Genomic DNA, 20,439 nt, shown 5'->3' on the forward strand with positions numbered 1-20,439 from the left:
TAGATTTTTGGATGTCTTCTATAAATAGGTTTAAAAAGATTTCCTTTATGAAGTCACTTAACAAGTTTTGAACTAAGAATTAATTTATTTTATTTAAATAAGAAAATCAGAGTTATAAAGTGATTTTCCTAAACTTTGTGAATGCAAAACATAATTATTATCTCACATATGAGTTACTATGACCCAGAAATATGGATCCAGGTTGATCTCAATATCATGCTCCAATGTAGAAACCATTTCATAAAGACTGTATTACATTAGAACAACAATAACAACAATGTTATAAAACATGGCATATTTTCAAATTGGTGGGAACATAAGAAGTGGCTAGAGTAATGTCAGAAAACCTGTCACAGGCTCCAGATATTGTCTGATGACATTCTTAGCTTTTGAATTTGTAGAAACTATAACCAGAACTATAGTCCTTGGGTTACCTCATTCTAAATAATGTTACATGATCACCTAAGAATGTTAGGTCAGACATTGGAGTGAACAATGAGTGGATATTCAGTGTGGTAAAGATAGTTCTATGCAACTGTCTTGTAAATCTATAATATTTCAACTGTCCAGGATCACAGTGTTCTAATCAGTCAGTCAACAGAACAGAATCTTTAAGAAATGTGGTTCTCTGCACTAGGAACCTCAATTTACAAACCACACTTGAACTTGCCTAGAAACTGGGACACAGAAAGAAATGTATGAGTGACATTACTTGAAGTATATCTGGGAATCATTTAATATAATAAATCTATTATTAAATAAAATAAATTGAGATATATTGAAAAATTATGTCACAGGACCTTCCAGTGACATACACATGAATGAAAGTTTGGAAATACAGGTAGAGAATGAGGAGAAAGAAAAACAAAAATAAAATTTAAAAATCAGCAAAATTCACCCTTGATCAGATTTACAATGACTAGAAAAAGAAACACCATGCACTTCTTCAAAGTAGGTCTCATGGAAACATGTCTCATCCATATTCAACATTATGAAAAACGCATTAGATCCTCAGGCATCCTTAAAGACTCATATGCTTGGTGCAATAGCAATAAACAAAGATAAAAATCTAAGGAAGGAGAATGCTTTCTTTCTTTTATCTGAGGAAGGAAACTGCTCAAGCAATAAGATCCTCCTCAAACACCCCTCCTATCCAGGGAGGGTCTGGAGCCCACATTGCTCACCCATAGCAAATGCCTCACATAAATGGAACCCATTACACTATAGAAGACCAACTCTAAAATAATAAAATTTACTTATCCTTAAAGAGGATTAAACACACCCTCAAAGCACAGAACTCTGAGTAGCTGAAATTGTATACATTTGCATGCACACATTTGAGCAATAACAGTTAAACAAAATACACACTATCAGAAACACATCACCGATCAACCTAGCAATTTTGCTGTCAGCTAGAATGCTACACTGGGAATCTTATATAGTATGTCACCCTGCCTTGACTTCACTAATCTAAAGTCCTTTATCAAGATGTGAACAGTTGCCCAGGAGAACGAGAGCTGCATTTTCCTATAAAAAACATGAACACAATACATGATTATATGTTAGACTTTAATCTCTGAGGCCCTCTATCCCACAGACATATATGTCATAGTGAATTTCTTATTTTTTGAAGAAGATAGTTAAACAAATGTTCTCACTAACTTTATAACTATATGAATTGTAAGTAAAACAGTATTGGGAATCTTAAATGTGTGCAGGTTAATTCAGGATCTTGGCAGGAGTGGCCTGAAAATATGGAAGGGGAATTGCCACCCAGTTTCTTTATACATGGTCTAACATAATCATTATAACAGGGGCAATTCTAGTTACACCTGAAAATATTAAGTTTCAATGCTTACTGCTGGGAAATTGAGCACTCTGTTATCTGTGTGTCTATTTGTCTGTGATGTCTTACTTGAGGGCATCTGCTGGTGACGAAGACAGAATAAAAGCACACTGGGAGTGAGAGAAAAGCCATAGATCCCACAGGGGCATGAGGTCTCCTTTCTCCAAATCTTCATGGATGAATAAGTTTTTCTCTTTTGCTTGAGGAAAGCAGGATTTAAGCAAACAGAAGGAAGCACAGCAGCATCATTTAGATAGCCATCGGAAATGGACTCCTTTCTTTATGCACAGAAAATAACAGGATATTACCATTGGGCTCTAGTGATGGGTGTTTTTCTATTCTTTCTTATTTTTAGCAAGCAAAGATGATGTCACCATGGGACTTTGAAGTAATTAAAGTCTTCAGAGCTAGAAGCCACCTTTTCAAGGTCCAAAGAGCTAACATGGTATTTCTGCCCCTTAATTGAAGATGCAGGAGTCTGTGCAGTGGACATATGTTCATTTCATGCTCATGGCCTCACCAGAAGTGTTCTGGCTGCTGTCCATAAAACACAGTTCACTATGAGTTGAGCACAAGTCTTTACACAGATTCGTAGAAGAGCTATTTCCTGGAGTCAGAACTTCCTATTGGCACATCATATTTAAGTTTTAATCTATTTTCTACATGGCCCATGTGGTTAACCACAGTTTTTTTTTTTGTTTTTTGTTTTTTTGATAATAGCAAAGACAGACTTCTGACCCTTCCTTAGGTTTATCATTCGTTCATCTAGACCTGAACTTTATTAAAGACATCCTCTGTGGGGAACATGGTCTCAGCAATTTGGTAATAGGAGATGGGGTTTTACACACTGTGAGCTGTGGGCTTAGAGCCAGACTCCAGTTCTGTTGCATCAGTGTGGGAAAGAGAATATGTCTTCCTTCCTGACCTACGGAACAGGCCAGGCTTATCTAAGGATATGTCAGAAAGGGTTAAGTTCCTCTTCCTTTGCATGGTGTTGGTGGTGGTAGTAAGTTTCTATCTGCAGGGCCTAAAGAAGTAACCTGAATATTTGAGGCAAAGTATTTAACTTCAAGTCTATGATTCTACAGCAGTAATAGTCAACTAAGTTTTATTTGTTTCGACAGGATACATTTAGCACAATCTGGAAGCATTTGTGATGTGATGACGGGGGAGTCACTACTGGGAGGAACCCAATGACACTGCTAAATGTACTCCAATGCACAGGAGAGCCCTTCTCTTCTCTTACCTTGACAATAAAGAATTACTGGGCTTAGAATGTCACTGAAAGGAACAAGGGAAGTGTCTAAACCAACACGAGAGAATTATTAGTATTATAAAGTAATGTTAAAGATTTTAAAATAAAGAAAATATGTACATTAGTTATAGAACCAAGATAATATTTTTTCATCTTTTAGTTGGATCCCAGTATATGAAAGCAAGATATATAACTGTTTTCAGTGTAGTCCATACTTAGCTATGCTTTGTCCCTAGATAATTTGAGGGATATATATCAATCAGTGCTGGCTACGTGCTTGTGTAGCTGCCTGCCCAGATGGTGCCCTACTCTTTATTAAATCTCAGACTGCCTGATACCTCATTGTAAGGCAATACCTGAGAAAAGCAACTTAAGGATAGAAATGCTTATTCTGAACCAGAGTTTGATGGCACAATCTCTTTCTCTCTCCCTCTCCCCACCCCCCGAAAAGTCATGGCAGCAGTGTGAGAAGTGGCAATCTGTTCTGTTATACTGTGTCCAGAGTCAGGCAGCTAAGAGAAATGAATGTTGTTGACCAGTTTGATATCTGCTTTCATTCTGTCATGCACCTCAACCCATTAGGGTTTCTATTCCTTCCTAAATCAAACATTTCCAGATATAACCAGATATGTGTTCCCATGGCCATTCTAAATGCAGTCAGGTTGACAACAAAGATCAACAATTACAACTCTACTCTCTGTGAACCTGACCCCTAAACATGTAACTTTAAAATAAAATGCTACCCTATGCCCTGGAGGTTTTATTTTTATATCAAAATGTAAAATACATTTATTTCATCTCAAAGAGTCCTTGAAGTCTTTAATTCAACACTGTTCAAAAATTTAAGATCTCCTTTGAGATTGAAGATAAATGGAATGAGTGTGAACTCATGCAAAAACAAAGCAAAAACCAAGTTATATACTTCTAATGTGCAAAGATACTGAGTAAACATTCCCTTCTTAAAATGGAGGACTAGGAGATAATAAGGAAAGATAATATGAAAGCAGTACATAAATCCAGCAAACAAAACCAGTAAACTATGTACATAGAGCATCTCAAGTTTCTGATAGCATAATCTGTAATTCAGAAGCCTTGAGTAATTTCATTTTTTCATTGCTACTTCTAGTATCATACTAACTACTCTACTATCCAAAACCTGCTCCATGAAGACAGCTTTTTTTTTTTTCTCAATGGATGACCCATGGTACTGGTGTTACCAACATCTTGGTGTCTCCATTTAAACTTAAGTTTTATCCTTCCAGCTTCATGCCATGGTCTTTCATGGTCTAATGAACCTGATGCGGCTATAAACTGCCTGGCCTCAGCTGCTTTCTGATATCTTGGTGTAAGCGTCTATGACCCCGCTCACACTTTTATATCTTTTATGCCTGCAAATTAATATCATATGGACAATGTCATCAACTTTTGCTCCCAACTAGAGATGTTAGATCCCATCTGGATAACAGTATGTATCCAGAGGTGTATGCCTTTAAGGCTAATTTTGAGGAAGCACTTTCCTTAGCAGTTACGATTTTAGCAGCAGCATTCTCAACTTAAGCTCTCTCCTTTTAAATTGCCAGGAATAGTGACACATGCACACAATCCTAGAACTTAAGAGAGCTATGTGCAGGAGAGTTAAAGATTTCAACGTCATCCTAGGCTACATAGTACAATCAAAGTCAGAATGAGCTAAATGCGATGCTGTTTTAAAAAATAACAATAAGAAAGTCCAATTAATTCTCATTTTCAGAAGGTGGAGCCTCTGCTCTGTGGAGTCTTGCCTTGAGACTCTTAGAGCTGAAGACCAGCTTTCTCTTTAATGGTGCCAATGTCTTTAATAATAACTTCTTTCCTGCTCTTCTGTCTGGAACTTTGTAGTCTTGTTCCTTTCCATACCAAACTGCCTATTTTTTCTATTTTTTTGCTCTGTCTGTTGTTCTACAGAGTGCCAACCTGGATGAGAGCATTGAGCAGTAACCACAACACAGCTGGAGGCTACCATATTCTGACATGTCTTTCACTAAACAAATCAGTCAATTACAATTTGGGTTCACCCCAGCTCTCGGGTCTCTGGAAGAATGAAGCCAGATTCCTTGATGAAATAACATGAATGACTTCTATTTTAGTTCCTGATAGAGTCATTATTCATCATTGAAATTTCATGAGCTTGTCCATAGCTCTCCCAGCATTCTAGTGTTCTATCTTCTTCCAAATGGTCCACTAAACTCTTTAGTATGTTATCTTAGGTCCTCTCTAATCTAAAGTTTCACACTCCTCTTTTTCTGGGAAACCAGTTCCAAAAGCCTAAGAGCTACTTGGTGAAATTATAACAATGTCCTCATGCCACAGTAACAATTTTCTGCATTACTTTTCTTGTTGAAAAATAAAAACATAACAATAACAAAATAACAGCCAAAATCAACTCAATAAATGAAGGGTTTATTTTTGCTTGCAGTTTAAAGGTACAACGTATTATGATAGAGATGACCTGACAGCACAACAGTGAGGTAGCAGGTCACATGGTGACACACAGAGACTTGATTGTTGATGTTCAACTTGATTTCTCCTTTATTTTGGAAAAGGGGGCCTGGTTATTGAATGGTGCTAATCTATGGTGGCTATTCTGGAAATATTTCACGCAACACATAAGAGGTGTGTTTCTGTGATGACCCTACATCCAGTAAGGTCGCAACACAGCAGTCATGTATTTCTGGAAGTTGAGGTAGGATGATACAGAGGGATTGTCCTTAGTGATAGAATGAACATGCCAATAAGTGGGAGACCTTGCCAAAGTCGAAGATAAGATGATCTTGATTTTCACAAGAGAGTATGATTGACTGGTAACCATACTTTGCATGGGAACAAGAGCTGGAGATTGTTGAGCCCATTGAAGCACTGATGACTTTCTCTGGAATCAAGACAGTGAGTACATAACACTGACATTAGTTTTAGGACTTGAACCGTGGTTACCTCAATGCATTTCTGCAGCACAAATATTTCACAGATGGAAAGTCGCTGAAAGGTCATTCTAAACCAGTGGTTTCTAAACCTCCGTATTTATTCATAGACCCTTGCTTAATGAGATTCTATCTAAACATGATTATTACAACAATAATGAGGATATCAACACAATCAAATTTCATGACTTGAAGCAGGCTAAGCATCCAGGGATTCCATTGTCTTCCCAGCCACTGATGTAACCTGACTGCATGCTCTACAGTTGAGAAAACTGAAGTCCAGAGAGTGAGAGGAATATCTTAAAGAATTATATGCAGATTTTATACATCCTGGTATAATATTCATTTCTATGTGAGAAACAGCAGATCATTTGGTGAAAGGCAACAGTAAAATAATAAATAGTCAGTGGGTTCTGGAGGTACATACACATGACAAAAGAACATGCAGAAGAGGACAGAAACTGAAGGAGAGGGATGCTGAGATTAAGTTAGAAAGCTGAAAAGAATAGCAAAAAATAAAGCAAGAGAGATGGGATGTATCTTGTAGTAGCTAACATTGTGTATTGTATTAGTTAGGGTTTCAGTGCTGTGAACAGATACCAACACCAAGACAATGCTTAATAGGACAACATTTAATTGGGGCTGGCTTTCAGGTTCAGAGGTTCAGTCCATTATCGTCAAGGCAGGAACATGGTGGCATCTAGGCAGGTATGCGGCTGGAGAAGCTGAGAGTTCTATGTCATCATCAGAAGGTTGCTATCAGAATACTGGCTTACAGGCAGCAAGGATAAGGGTCTTAAAGCCCATATCCAGTGACACACCTATTTCAACAGGGACACAGATACTCCAACAGGGCCATACCTTCTAATAGTGGCACTGCTTCGGTCAAGCATATACAGACCATCACATGTACTGTTTAAGTTACTATGATTAAGCCGACTATAAGACAGATTTGTCTGTAACTTGTAAGCTCTACTTGCTCAGGAACAAAATAGCCTGGACTTCTGGTGGGCTATTCTTGTAAGTTTCTGGCCTTGTACAACTTTGTTTATGCAAGTTAATGGTCATAATACCTCTGTAATCAAAGCTCGTTTGCTCCAGGTAACCAAGACACCTGTTTGCTAAACAAAATGTAACCTTCATATTACCTGTAAATAAGATATGTGTGACTGAACATAGGTGGAATGTGTGCTTGATTACACATAGCAGGAAATACATACCTCTAATTGCAAAGAGGGAGGAAGTAGGTAGCCTTGTAAATTTTGCCTTTACAAATCCCCATGTAATGTAATTCAGTGCACATTTGGGAATCCTGAGACTTGAGTGTACTCATGAATCTGAATAAAAGACTCTCTCTCTCTCTCTCTCTCTCTCTCTCTCTCTCTCTCTCTCTCTCTCTCTGTCTTTGTTAAAATGTATTCATGGTCAGACTGGTGAACTTCTGAATGACCACAGGCCCATAACAATCTCAGTGAGAGATCATTTTGCTTAGCATGAGAAATGCCAGAGTTAGACCTCCTAGAAAGGCAAAGCAAACATGTGTCACACTGGTGACTTTCAAGTTGCTTTGTGTCCATCCAGAGTCCAACCTTTAGATATCAGTCCTACCATCAGTTTAACAACTTTGCTAGAAATTTCACATGCATAGGTTTATGCCTAGAATTTGAACTTTGGTTCCCCGACTCTACCCACCCTGCTTTTTGCTTTGATAATGGCAGTGGCTATACCAACTGAAGTCTGCTCTCACACCAAATATATAGGCACCAACCATTGTCTCTTGTTGCTCCTGTAGGCTCCATAGATGATCCAAGTAACAGGTTTGGTCAACCTTCAAAATGTATTCATAGTCTAAAATTTTCTTAGAAGATCTGCACTCTATGCCTTCTTAAGAGATTATGAAACATCCTTGTTAATATTCCTTGCTGCCCTCTCTTCCTCCTGCTGCTCATCTTTTCTCCTTTCTCCCTTCCTTCCTTTTCTTCTACCTTTGGATCCCATGAAGCCTTTTCCTCATATAAAACTCAGTGATCTTTAGAATGTGAGGGTGTCTTTGTAAGTGTTGTACAAGGAAGCAAAACCCATGAAGAGATAAGAATGAAAACCTGGTGCAGTTTGATTTCCTAAACTTGGATCAGACTTCGGGGAGTCCAACACAAGGCAGTTCAATGTCAGTATATTTTAAACACAGTAAAATTTTGGAAAAGGTTTCCAAGCAATAATCAGTCCAACAAGTCCAACCTCAGAAGCACAATAAAGCTTAATTTGTGATTGCATATACATGTGACCATGAGGATGGGTTCTATAGCTAAAAAGTACAGACTCTTATGTGGTCACTGACAGAAGGCATAGAGGTCAACAGGCTATAAAGTACATGTGGCATATCCCCTAAGGATGGGTAATGGTCTAAAGAGGCACAAGTCTGGAATAAGCATTCTGAGTAATTTAGGTGAGGTCTGCTTCTATAGCAAAAGGTGGCTGAGGTTTGCCTCCAAAAATAGCAAAAAGATCACAAGTCATTAAGAAAATACACTCTGAGCTTTCTGGATGGAATGTGGGTATTTGATTTGTACCTTCTCCATTGAGATTATGTCACCTCTCTGAGTTAAACTCTAGTAATTTCCCCTTTACATGTAATAAACTTCAAATGTAATTATATGTTTATTTGCATGTATATGTAAGAGTGACACACACACATATTAGAGTTTCATTCAGTGAGCTGACAGATTTAGACACACACACACACACACATTAGAGTTTCATTCAGTGAGCTGACAGATTTAGCTTATGCAATCTTGTAGGGAGTACAGAGATCCTTGTACTTACAGAGCAGCACTGAGAGAACAACACAGGGATGTCTCCTCATTGGAGGTGATACAAATCAAATATATGCATTATATCCAGACACTACTGGGAATTTCGAGAAGTTGAGAATGGGAGCCCACAGGTCTATGAAATGTCTAGAGCTGGGGGGAATCCAGCTTAGCTCAGGGTGAATGTCAGGAGCATAGAAGAGTTTTCTGTGAAATACTTAGGCATTGAGGTTATGTATGACAAAGCTCCCCCCTCCCAGTTTTTGATGAGAGAGATAGTTTTTGCTTATCCAAACTGTTTATGGTAGACAATGGATGCATACATCTTACTCAGGGTGGACCAGAGATTAAATACCTTTTGCAGAAAAGAATGTCTTGGAAGGAAAGCTCATTGGCTAAACTCTGGGGTCCCACCTAGATACCTTATTAGCATGGAGAACTCTGGACTCTACGCTTCATGACCAGTTGCCATGGTCCTCTTAGTGGGGTGTTGTGGTCACATGCTCCAGGACAGGAACTATTCTTAATTATGAGAATTGCTCAGGTTCCTTAATCTGCTTGACATTATCTGTTTTTTTCTGTCTGGTGACATGGTTCCATTTGCCCCACACTTCTCATCATTTTTTAGTCCTTATTTTGGATTTCACAATCCTTATTATACCACATGAATTAAATCATATTTTTAAAAATTTTTCTCCCTATAAGTTTACTAACTATAAAATATGCTATGTAAAACACAAATAATCATTTCTTGACTAGCAACATTAAGGAAAAGATTTTCAGTGATTCAGTTATATTTAAATAAACCAGTTGAAGTAGCCAGAACAAGATGGGAGGCGTGTATTAGATGTCAGCCCGTGGTAATGATGCTGAGGTTGGGACATGAGCAGGTGGAGTTTGTTTATTGAGCCAGGCAATTTATGACTTACCACATAAAAATAAACTAATCAAAGTTTAAGAATAAATAAAACTAGTAAACTTTTTACTATTTTTGGACACATAGCTAGAAAGTATGCTTAATTTTTAGGATCCTCATATGAAGTTGGAAACTGGAGGGTACTTTTTACACATGTTTCTTCCTGGGTGTTCTGGTTCTGTAAGGGGCTATGAATTGTTAAAAACACAAACTCCCAAATCTTCCCCATGGCATTTTGATGGGCAGCCTCACCTGGAGCCACAAAGTAGGTAGCATATCTGTCTTCTGTGTTTACCAGATAAGGAGATACTAGAATAAATGGGTTACTCTGGGTGGCAGCTTGCACATTGCTTATTGAAAATGTCAATACTTCCCAGTGATCGCACACTAAACTCTGAGCTCAGTCTTGCAAAGGAAACCTGGCTGATGCTAGAACCATGGAGACAAAATAACATGTAAGTTTTTTTATGGCTTTGGAATGCTTGCCTTTTGTAAAGGATAGCCTCACATGGTTTAGCCCGATTCCTAATGTACACAGTAATATGTTAAAATAAAATATTGCTATGAGAAAAAAAAAAAACCTGACGTCATAGGTCCAGTGTATCCTTAAGCAGAATATATTCCCATTCACTGTGGAGCACATTCCTTTGACTCTCCTCTAAACGCTTTGCCATCAATAATTAAATGCATCTGCTGGACTGAAGCATTTCAAAAAAAAAAAAAAAAAAAAAAATGCAACGGGAGAACCATTTCACACTACTTTTTCTTTCTACTGGGGAGTTTATTATGAAGGGAGACAAATGCAAAAAAACAATTCTCTAGCTTAAATTATGATAGGTTTTTTTTCTGTTGTTGTTCTGCATGCATTCACGCTTCAGTGACACTAACTGACTTCATTATAGGACATGAGTGAATTTGAACTTACAGTACAATGGAGAAGGAAACCGGATGTGAACATGAGCAGCCAGTGGCAATATGAGACCCAGTGCATCTTCAATTCCTAAATCTCAAATATTCTCAAATAAGTTTTGTAGAGCTATATAAAAATGATGTTATTGTAAAATGAAAAAAATAGTAAAGATTTTTATTTTGAAGTTACCTATACATTTTATCTGAAGCCCGTTTGTTTTAAATTCTGAAGCCCAGGTATAAATCTGGACACAGACCATGAGTGTTGGTGCAATTAGGTGGAAGTTTAATCGCAGTAAGTCCTCTGAGAACATAATGTTGCCAGCAGCCATCAGGTGGTCAGTGAAAAAAAGCTCTGTAGGTTTGCTACAGAATTAGAAATGCAGATGCCCTGAGTAGTCAGTCCTGTCTATGAAGTCATTATCTTTGGAAGAGAGCAATTCTGAGAGTGGAATTCTTATGATTCTGTCTAATGTATGTAAATAATGAAACCTCATTGCAGAGGTAGTCAGTGAAAATCAACCCAGTGAGCCTCACTCTGGTGTCATGCATAGGACAGGAGAACACCAAACCTTGACATCTTTCATTTTCATTGAGACAAAAATATAAAAGGAAAAACAACCCCCTCAAACAAAACAACAACAACAACAACAACACACCCCATCTTTCTCAAGTAGGTCTATCCCACTTCCTTTAGGATACATTAAAACATGAAATTTATTACATGCTACTGCGTAAGTAGTAAAAGGTATAAAGCTGAACAACTGACAGAAACTGTGAATAGGTACATGATATGACACTATATATCTTTCACAGAATAAACATAAACTGTCAAGAGGAAAGCATAAGAAGGACCAGGCTAATGCTTGACAAAACAGAGCCTCTTAGTTACTACATCAAATTTGGGGAAACATTGAAGGAAATGGGACATAACAAGCTATGACTAATTATATAATTGAGCTGGTGAAACCATCCTGGTAGGGGCAAAGTTACTAAAGACACGTTTGTATTTCTTCCGTCAGCTATCAAACTTTTGAAACAATATTTTCCTGAGGAATCAAAATTTCTCCCAGAACCTTGTGCTATGAAAAGAAAAGGCTGAAGACTTGTTCTAGCGAGAAGAGTTTGTCTCCCAGGAAAAATATTTCACACAGTTATGACCCGTTGTCAGACTACCTTCCAGGAGACATTGGAGTCAGACAATGAGGGTTCACTGAGGGATGGACCACTTCAGGACCAGAACTGCTTATTTACGCTGCCTCTCCCCATCAATTTAAACATTAACCTCAAATAAGGATCTTACCCTATGGACTTTGATAAAACCCCTCCTCTGTTTTTCACAGTTGCTGTTTTCTTTACTCTTCTGCCAACAGGTGGCTTAGCTGATACAAGGATTCAGGCTTTGATCTTCACAATGCTGATAACAACTCTGGCAAGCTAGGGCATGGGAAAAATAAAAGACACATTTGGTGTGTCAGCCACTCTCAATAAGCTGTCCCTGGAAGGAGAGGAAGATTGAATGTCCCATGCAGTTGCTACAATTACTTTATTGTGGGGACTTTTCTTATCTTTCTCCTTCAGCTGGCAGTTTCTGGTCTCCACATCTATTTGGTGAAGCAGAGAGATGCATACTTGATCTGACCTTTGGTAAATTTCTACCTAATCTGTGCACTTTGGGTGTTGTTTCCTTTTAGTTTGGGGTTCTTTTTGAGATGTTTTGGTTCCTTTAAAATCACTTTTCTGGCTGCTATTTGGCAACCAGCTTTATCCTTCAGTTCTGAACTGTTTGTGTGACAGGTCTTATCAGTGTGGAAGCTATTTTTGAGTATATTTGGAATTGTATTGAACTACTTGTGTAACTGCCATGTGACAGGGGAAAGTTGAAATACGTTTGTCTGTCTGCTCTCTGATGAGTCACTGGAATCCTGTTGAACTGTGAGACACAGAGAAGAGAACTGTTGAGGAGACACTAAGGTCTGTACAGCCAGGGAAGTATTGTTCATGCATGGTGAGCTCTATGAAGTAGTCTTTCATAAACTTCTGAAATCAGGGGGCAACATTAAATCTTCCCCTAAACTTTTTGAAAATCACAAAGGAGCAAGCCTCTTACCACTTTAATTTAGAATGTAAAAAACACTTCACACATTTACATCACACACACATACACACACACACACTCACTCACACACACACACACACACATACACACACACTCACACACATACACACTCACACTCACTCACTCACACACACACACTCACAGAAAGAGAGAGAGAGAGAGAGAGAGAGAGAGAGAGAGAGAGAGAGAGAGAGAGAGATATCTTTTAACTTGTGGAAGGATTTATTAGGGCTTATTGTTCCAAAGGAATAAGAGTTCATGATGACAGTGAGACACAACATCAAGTGGCAGGCTTGGTGGCAGGAATAGGACATTGAGCAACTACAACTTCAGTTGTAATTAGAAAGTCAGGAAGCAGAGACACAAACTGGAAGTGGGGTCAGGCTATGACTTTGGTTTCTTTTGTTTTGTTTTTGTTGTTTGTTTGTTTCTTGAAAAAGGAACTTTCACTGTAGACCAGGCTGGCCTCAAACTCACAAAGATCAAGTACTGGGATTAAAAGTGTGTACTACCATGCCTGGCTAGGGGTTACAAACTCTTAAAGCCCTCCTTTGTACAACACGGACCTACTTCCAACAAGTTTGTATTTCCTACATCTCTCCCAAAAGTACCAACCACCCAGGATCAAGTGATCAACAGCTTAAGTGAAAGGAAGAGAGAAAATTTTAGGAAATGTTTTGTGGGAAATACTATCCTTCTCTATTTCCACAGGGCATTTTCAGAGGTCCTTAGTATTAGTCATCCTTCCTCATACCCTTCCAACCCTGTCCTGCCGGTTCACTACCCCGTTTAGCCATTCCTGTTCTTTTGTTCCTCTTTCCCCTCTTCCTCCATGTTCATTGTTGCTCTTTTCATACTAGTCAGGAGGCAGAAACTGCCTATACATCCATAAACTGAAAAATGGATAATGAAATATGGTTGGTATACCAATAGATTACTATTATTCAGCTGTAAAGGAAAATGAAATTCACTAGTAAACATGTGGAGCTGGGGATGATCATTCTGAGTGAGGCAATCCAGGCCAGAAAGACAAATACTTCCTCTTCTCTTGCAGACATGAATCCTGGCTTAAAATCTTGAGATCAGTATGTTTCATTTGCAATAGCAATACAGGTTGGAAACTAAGAAGGGGCTATGGGTCAGATTTCAAGGAAGGGAGGATATACAGAGATCGTTTTGGGCATAGGTCCAGGAAAGAAATGTGGTAGATCTATAACAAATGTTTTGTAGAATCTCCACACTGATTTCCATAGTGGCTGTACTTATATGAATAATGAATATGTGTTTCCCTTTCTGCATATCCATAACTGTAGAGAGAATATCTTGTGTATTGTATGGATGCATCACCTGTCAATTAAAAAGAAAAAAAGGAAAATAAAACCTTATGGCCTATAGAAATGGGTAGAATAAAAGAAGAGCCACAGTGCATGCAGAAAGAATTCTGAAATAGAGTTAAGCATAGGAGGATTTGCTCTGGGACATGAAGGAGGATACATGTGTGAAAGCTGAGCAACTGTAACCAGTCACATGACAGAACGTAGATTAGAATAAACAGAATATTAAATTATGAAGTAGTCAGGGAATGAGGTATTTGTATATACATTTTAGTCTCAGAGTCATTATTCTGGGAGCTTGGTGGTAAAAGGAAAAACACCCTCAACACATAACAGAAATTGTTGTCCTTTGTTTTATTAGTCTTAACCTTTCTGCCCAGGATAACATGAAATCTCATTGTAGTTTTAGTTTGCATTTCCCTGGTGGCTAAAGAAAGTAAAAAAAATTTGAATATTTATTGGCTTTTGATAATTCTGTCTTATTTTGTTCTAGTTTGTATTCTATTGCTATGATAGACCACTTATCCAAACCAGTGTGGGGAAGGAGAGATTTTTATCATCTTTCACTCCCACATCATAGTCAATGACTGAGGAAAATCAGCTCAGGAATATGCAGGCCAGAACTGAAGCAAAGACCATAGAGAAATGCTGATGATTGACATGCTTTCCTGCTTCAGCTTAACTACCTTTCTCTTACAGATCACACACCCATCTGCTCAAGGGTGGCCCTGGTTACATGGTCTTAGACATCCTCCATCAACTAGCAGTAAAGAAACTGTCCCACATATATGCCCATAGGCCATCTGATTGAGACAATTCTTCAATTAATATTCCCTTTTCCCAGGTGTGTTAAATTGACAAACAAGAATAACCATCACAGATCTATCCTTTGTCAACGTGCCACACAAACATGTCACTTTATTCCATATCCTTTCCTTTCTTGTTCGTTCCCAAGACCTCACATTAATATTATAATATAAAATATAGCATGTTTCATTGTGTCCTTTAGGCCTTATCACAGAAACTTTTTCTTGCAGTAGATGGAGTTTAACACAGGGACACAGAATTGGACAATGTGCAGAGAGTATGATGCTTTGGAACACTCAACCCTAAATTAGAGCTCTTCATCAAAATCCTCCCCTCAAGGCTGGGGATCTAAGTGGAAGAGTACATGGTAAGAGTGTAATAGCTAGAGGTGATGGATGACTCCAAGAAAACAGTACCTCCCAGACACAGCAGGACTGATACACATATAAATCAGTGCTTAATATTATGATATTAATATAGAGTCTTGGGAATAAACAAGAAAGGAGAAGTTATGGCTTAAAGGATATGTTTGCGTGACTTAAAGAGAATGTGGCAGCATATATAAGACTTCACAGGTTCAGGACAGAGGAGTTCAAACACCAAGAGGTGGAAGTGAAGACAAGCTCCCACTTTTTACAAAGAAGCTATCTGCAATTGACATTTATGGGCAAGGGAAAAATAATTTTCCTACAACAGAGTTTCACTGAGCATATTAACCACACCCCAGGACAGGCCCCAGCCCAGAAGAAACTGGCTAACAAAAAGTGAACTCAATAGACCTTTGTAGACATTTTGTCTCATTTTGCTTTGTTTTAACATTTTTTGTAGTACTAGTCTTTTGATTGTTTATTTTGAGTTTCATTTCTAAGGATACCTTTGTTATGTGTTTCTTGTCTTTATTTTACAGAAAGAGAGAGGAAAAAAAACCATAAAGTTGGATGAGTTCGGAGGTAGGGATGACCTGGTAGAAATTGAGGGAAGTATATACCTGATCAAAATATACTGTATGAAGAGAAACGTTTTCCCAATTACAACGGTTTTAAAAAATTCTAGAAGTCTTTAGAAAAATCTAATGTTTTAAATATGTAATGATTATTCAAAAGTTCAAAGTTTCTCCATTGTAGCTCCTGTAAAATAAAAAATAAGTGATGCAGTTTCTTCTACAGGAAGAATAGTTCCAATCAGAAAACTAAGTCAGAAAACTAAACTCAAACAGTGTAAACCCTAGATCAGTACTGAGACCTGTCATGATTTGATGGAATCCAAAGACTCGTGCAGTCACACTTCTCCATTTCTGACATGCACAAAACATAGATTGTCTGGTAGGAACCACTGAGCTCCACAACATAGCTGTCACTCTCTTGGTGGTCATCCTATGGTCCTGGCCTCTTCAATATGTTGGGGTCTTCACTTCGACTGTGGTTGAATCTTCACAGTGGCCTCTCCCCGCTTTTGTAGCACCAGGTCTTAGTTGCTTTCCATGATCCATTCAGTTCTTGAGCCCCCATTGTAACCTAGGTTGCAACCTAGGCTCATTAATGGCCTCCTGGCCTTTCTGTAGGAGCTCGAACATTATGCTAACCCTCATCTGCTGTCTATGAGCTGTTTATGCCTTCAAAATCAATCCCATATGGGAGATTCTGACATATTACCAAGTCTAGCTTGGTATGCTTGAAATGCAGGTTTTGCCCACCTCTGGACCACAGCTAATGTATCCTGACCTTAAGAAAATAAATACCTACCAGAAGATTTCACCTGAATGATGCTGGCCTCTTAATCATAGCTCCTTTATCAGCAGCAGTTAACTAGTACCCCATCATCCTAGTAAAGCAAAGATTTCACTTAAGTGATCTGATCTCTTCTTAACCATAGCCGATTCTTCAGTCCCAACTGGCTAGGAAACACAGAATCATAACAAAAAAAAAAAAATTACATGGAAAGTCCAGAGAGTCTTTGAGGAATTTGCAGACATCTTTCTAAAATGTCACCAGCCAGGCCTTCATCATCTACACTTCTTAGCAGTATTATCTTTCAAGCTCTCATAACAGCTCATTAATCTCTGAGCACCCAATAGTCTTTTCTGGCTCAATGCTTCAAAATCTCTTCACAATCCTTTCTCAAGAGAATGGTCTGGTTCATTACAGCAACACTCCAACTTCCTGGTATCAATTTCTGTCCTAGTTTTCTTTCTGTTTCTATAATAAAACACTAAAAGCAACATGAGTGAAGGTAGGGTTTATTTGGCCTATAGGTGATATGCCATCATTGAGAGACGCCAAGACAGTAAATGAAGGCAGGAATTGAAGCAGTGACCATGGAGGTACACTGCTTACTGGCTTGGTTTCCTCTTTCTGCTCAGCTACTTTCCTTATAAAAATCAGGGTTACCTACTCAAGGATGCTGCTGTTCACATAGGCTTGACATGCATCCATAATTGAATAAACAAGAAAATGCCTGATAGCTATGTCCATAGGCCAATAAGTTGGAGGAAATCTTGTAGTCAGAGTCTATGTTCCTAGGTGTGTCAATTTGACAAGAATAGCCATCATAAGTTTCATGCCTTGATTTTTAACTGGGTTTATTTTTCTTGGTGTTTGGGTTTTTGAAGTATTTGTACATTCTTGACACCAACCCTCTGTCAGATATATATGTGATAAAGACTTTTAATCCCATTATGTAGGCTACTTCTTCACCGTGATGATGGTGCAAGTAGAAGGTTTCACAAGTATACTTTACTAGGCTGAGAAAAATATAGTGCACATACTTTTATAAAAATATTTAAAATTCAACATGAAACTAAACAAATATTGACACACTTACTTGCATTATATGGTTTAGTTTTAAAAGCAGATATTCTTTTACACTTTACCTAAAAGTTAAATTTACTGAACCCACACTCTTTTAAAACAGTAAGCTAAAAAGTTTAAAAGCATCAATTTTACCCAATCTTTTATGATTCCTCCTAAAAAAAAAAAACAATTTTTACTCACCTGTTGTCCTGATATTTTTATTTTTTGCTGTTATAATTTTTGATGATATAATTTCTGTCTCTAATGATGGCCTTAATGCTAATGCCTAGAAGATTCTTTCACATGTTCATTATCGCAGGCTGGTAAGCTCTAGGTGAAAATTCAGGTCAATTTTTTTTAGGGAAGTAGCAACTATTAATGAGGCTCAGACGTTTCAGGAAATGATGAAAACTTGGCCAAATGCACTTCCAAGGGGATTGTAAAAGGCTCGCACATCCTCAGCTAACAATGTGAATACAATTAATAGGAAAGCTATGCTGAAGAACATGGTGAAAGATGCCTTAGCAAGTTTTAAGTGAACTATGCTGTGTATATCATCCACTTTTATAAATAATTAGATATTGGAGAACTTGTACATCAATAGCAAATGGTCAAATAAGTATCCCCTCAGCCCCCTGTGTGCTCTTGTGGTTAATAACCTCTTCCATGGCTTAGGTCGTCTAATTTTAAACAATGAGCATTTTTTTTTTTTTTTTTTTTTTTTTGTATATCGGGTCTTATTTGAAATTAGGATTTGTGACTATTATCTAAAGTTGATGATGGAGAATCAATAGAATAGACCTAAACAGTACAGATGGGATTTGAGAAGCAGCAAGAGGGTAGTTATTATTTTAATACTTTAACAGAGGGACCCATTAAGTCATAAAACAATTTTATTGTAAATGAAGTTATCAGTAATTTTTAGAAAATTAAAATTGAGGTTTGGACTAACAATATAGGAATTAGGATCCTTAGACTGGGTATTTTAAGTGATAACAAATTTAATCTTATTAATTTTGCCCTAGCCAAGGTTGGTAGTACCAGCTACTGAATGGATTGTTTGTAAGCAAGAGTTATGGCACCTTCAACTTATTATTACGTGAAAGAGAAAAAGTAGTTTTGTAAAGTTGGAATTAGTTTATCTGAATTATAAGAATCTTTTGTTTGAAAAGCAGTATCTAGAAAGTTCCTAGCTAGCATCATAAGTAGTATGGAAAAGGTAAGTAAAGGAATTTTGAGCAGAACTGTAAATTTTGAGAATGATCCTAATTTACATGTATTGAAAACAATGTGACATTAATATTACAAATATAAACCCAATCAATAAAGGACTAAGACTGCCTGCCTTTTATGTCAATCAGGGTATATCCTTTTTAAAGGGCAGGAATAGTTCTTCAGTGAACCTTTGATAGATTTCAGAAGACCTATGAAGTTTGATAAAAAAGGACATTCTATACCTTATCACTAATTAGCACTAAAATTAAACATTTTTAAAATTGAGAATTAAAGAGTAATGTATAGAAATAATTGAAAACGTTATGACTATGATCCCTAATGTTAAATTGTAATAAAGAAGCACATGTAATATATAATACACATTAGTTTTGAAACATACTGTACCAACTGTTCTGAGATGATTTTTGTAATCATATATATTTTCCTTTATGATTTGTGGGCATGTATCTGAGAAGTACTCTGTTTTTATATCCATACTATCAAGGGTCCCAGAGGACACTCATATCATCTTAGGAAGAAAGGTAGCACCTGAACCAATAAAGAATCTTCCCTCACTCCAGGTTAGGTTTCTGTTGGGGCCTAGGCTGCCCAAAGTTGAGGCCCTCTCCACTCTGCGCTTGGCAGCCACTGTATCCCGGCCCAAGCTGCCGCTTCGGTCCGCGGGCAGGTTGGGGTTCAGCAAGAGAGAGAGTGAGGACGAACTCGAAGAATGGAGACCAGACAGAGTATGTTTCAATCCCGTTTATTCTTCAGTCTCTCTTCCTAGTCCAAGTCCCAAGTCTTGAGTTCCTAGTTCCTAGTTGTACTCCTCCTAGTTCCTAGTGATACTCAATCTCTGTTACTCCAAATTGTTCTCTAAGTTGTACTCTCTAAAGTGTCTGATTCTCTGATGTCTCTTCTGTCTGCCTCTCGCCTTTATATGTCTCACTTCTAAGCCATGCCTTTAGGTCATGCCTTTAAGTCATGCCCTTAGGTCTTGTCTCTAAATCTGATCTCTAAATCACACCTTTAAGTCACACACCTTTAATCTCACACACCTTTAATCACACACACCCAAGGAAAGTCCTGGGTATCTAAAGTAAGATGTTATCAGAGTGTGCTCAGCTGTTGTAGGCTATTGTAATCCAAGTCTCATGTCAGGGTATATGGCTCAAGATGGCTGCAAAGCTGATAGCTGCTTTCTGCTAAAAGTCGGCTCCCAACAGGTTTCCTGGCATGTATTCCCCTGGCCTTGCTCCATCTCCCCTTATAACTGCTTTGATAACTCTAGGTGAAATAAGTACGTAAGATAAGTGAAGAGCAAATTCAAGTTCTTGAGTCTATTTTTGCTCAAAGAAGTTGAAAATTGCAGAAAACACACAATTACTCTGGATTTAAAAGAAGATACATATGTAGCTCATACGAGAAGTCAGGAGGGAGGAATGGTGCCCTCAGATGGAAGCAGGGAACCTCTGGCTGTGA

This window comes from Arvicanthis niloticus, chromosome 5 (assembly GCF_011762505.2).
Source record: "Arvicanthis niloticus isolate mArvNil1 chromosome 5, mArvNil1.pat.X, whole genome shotgun sequence".
In the NCBI taxonomy this organism is placed as follows: Eukaryota; Metazoa; Chordata; class Mammalia; order Rodentia; family Muridae; genus Arvicanthis; species Arvicanthis niloticus.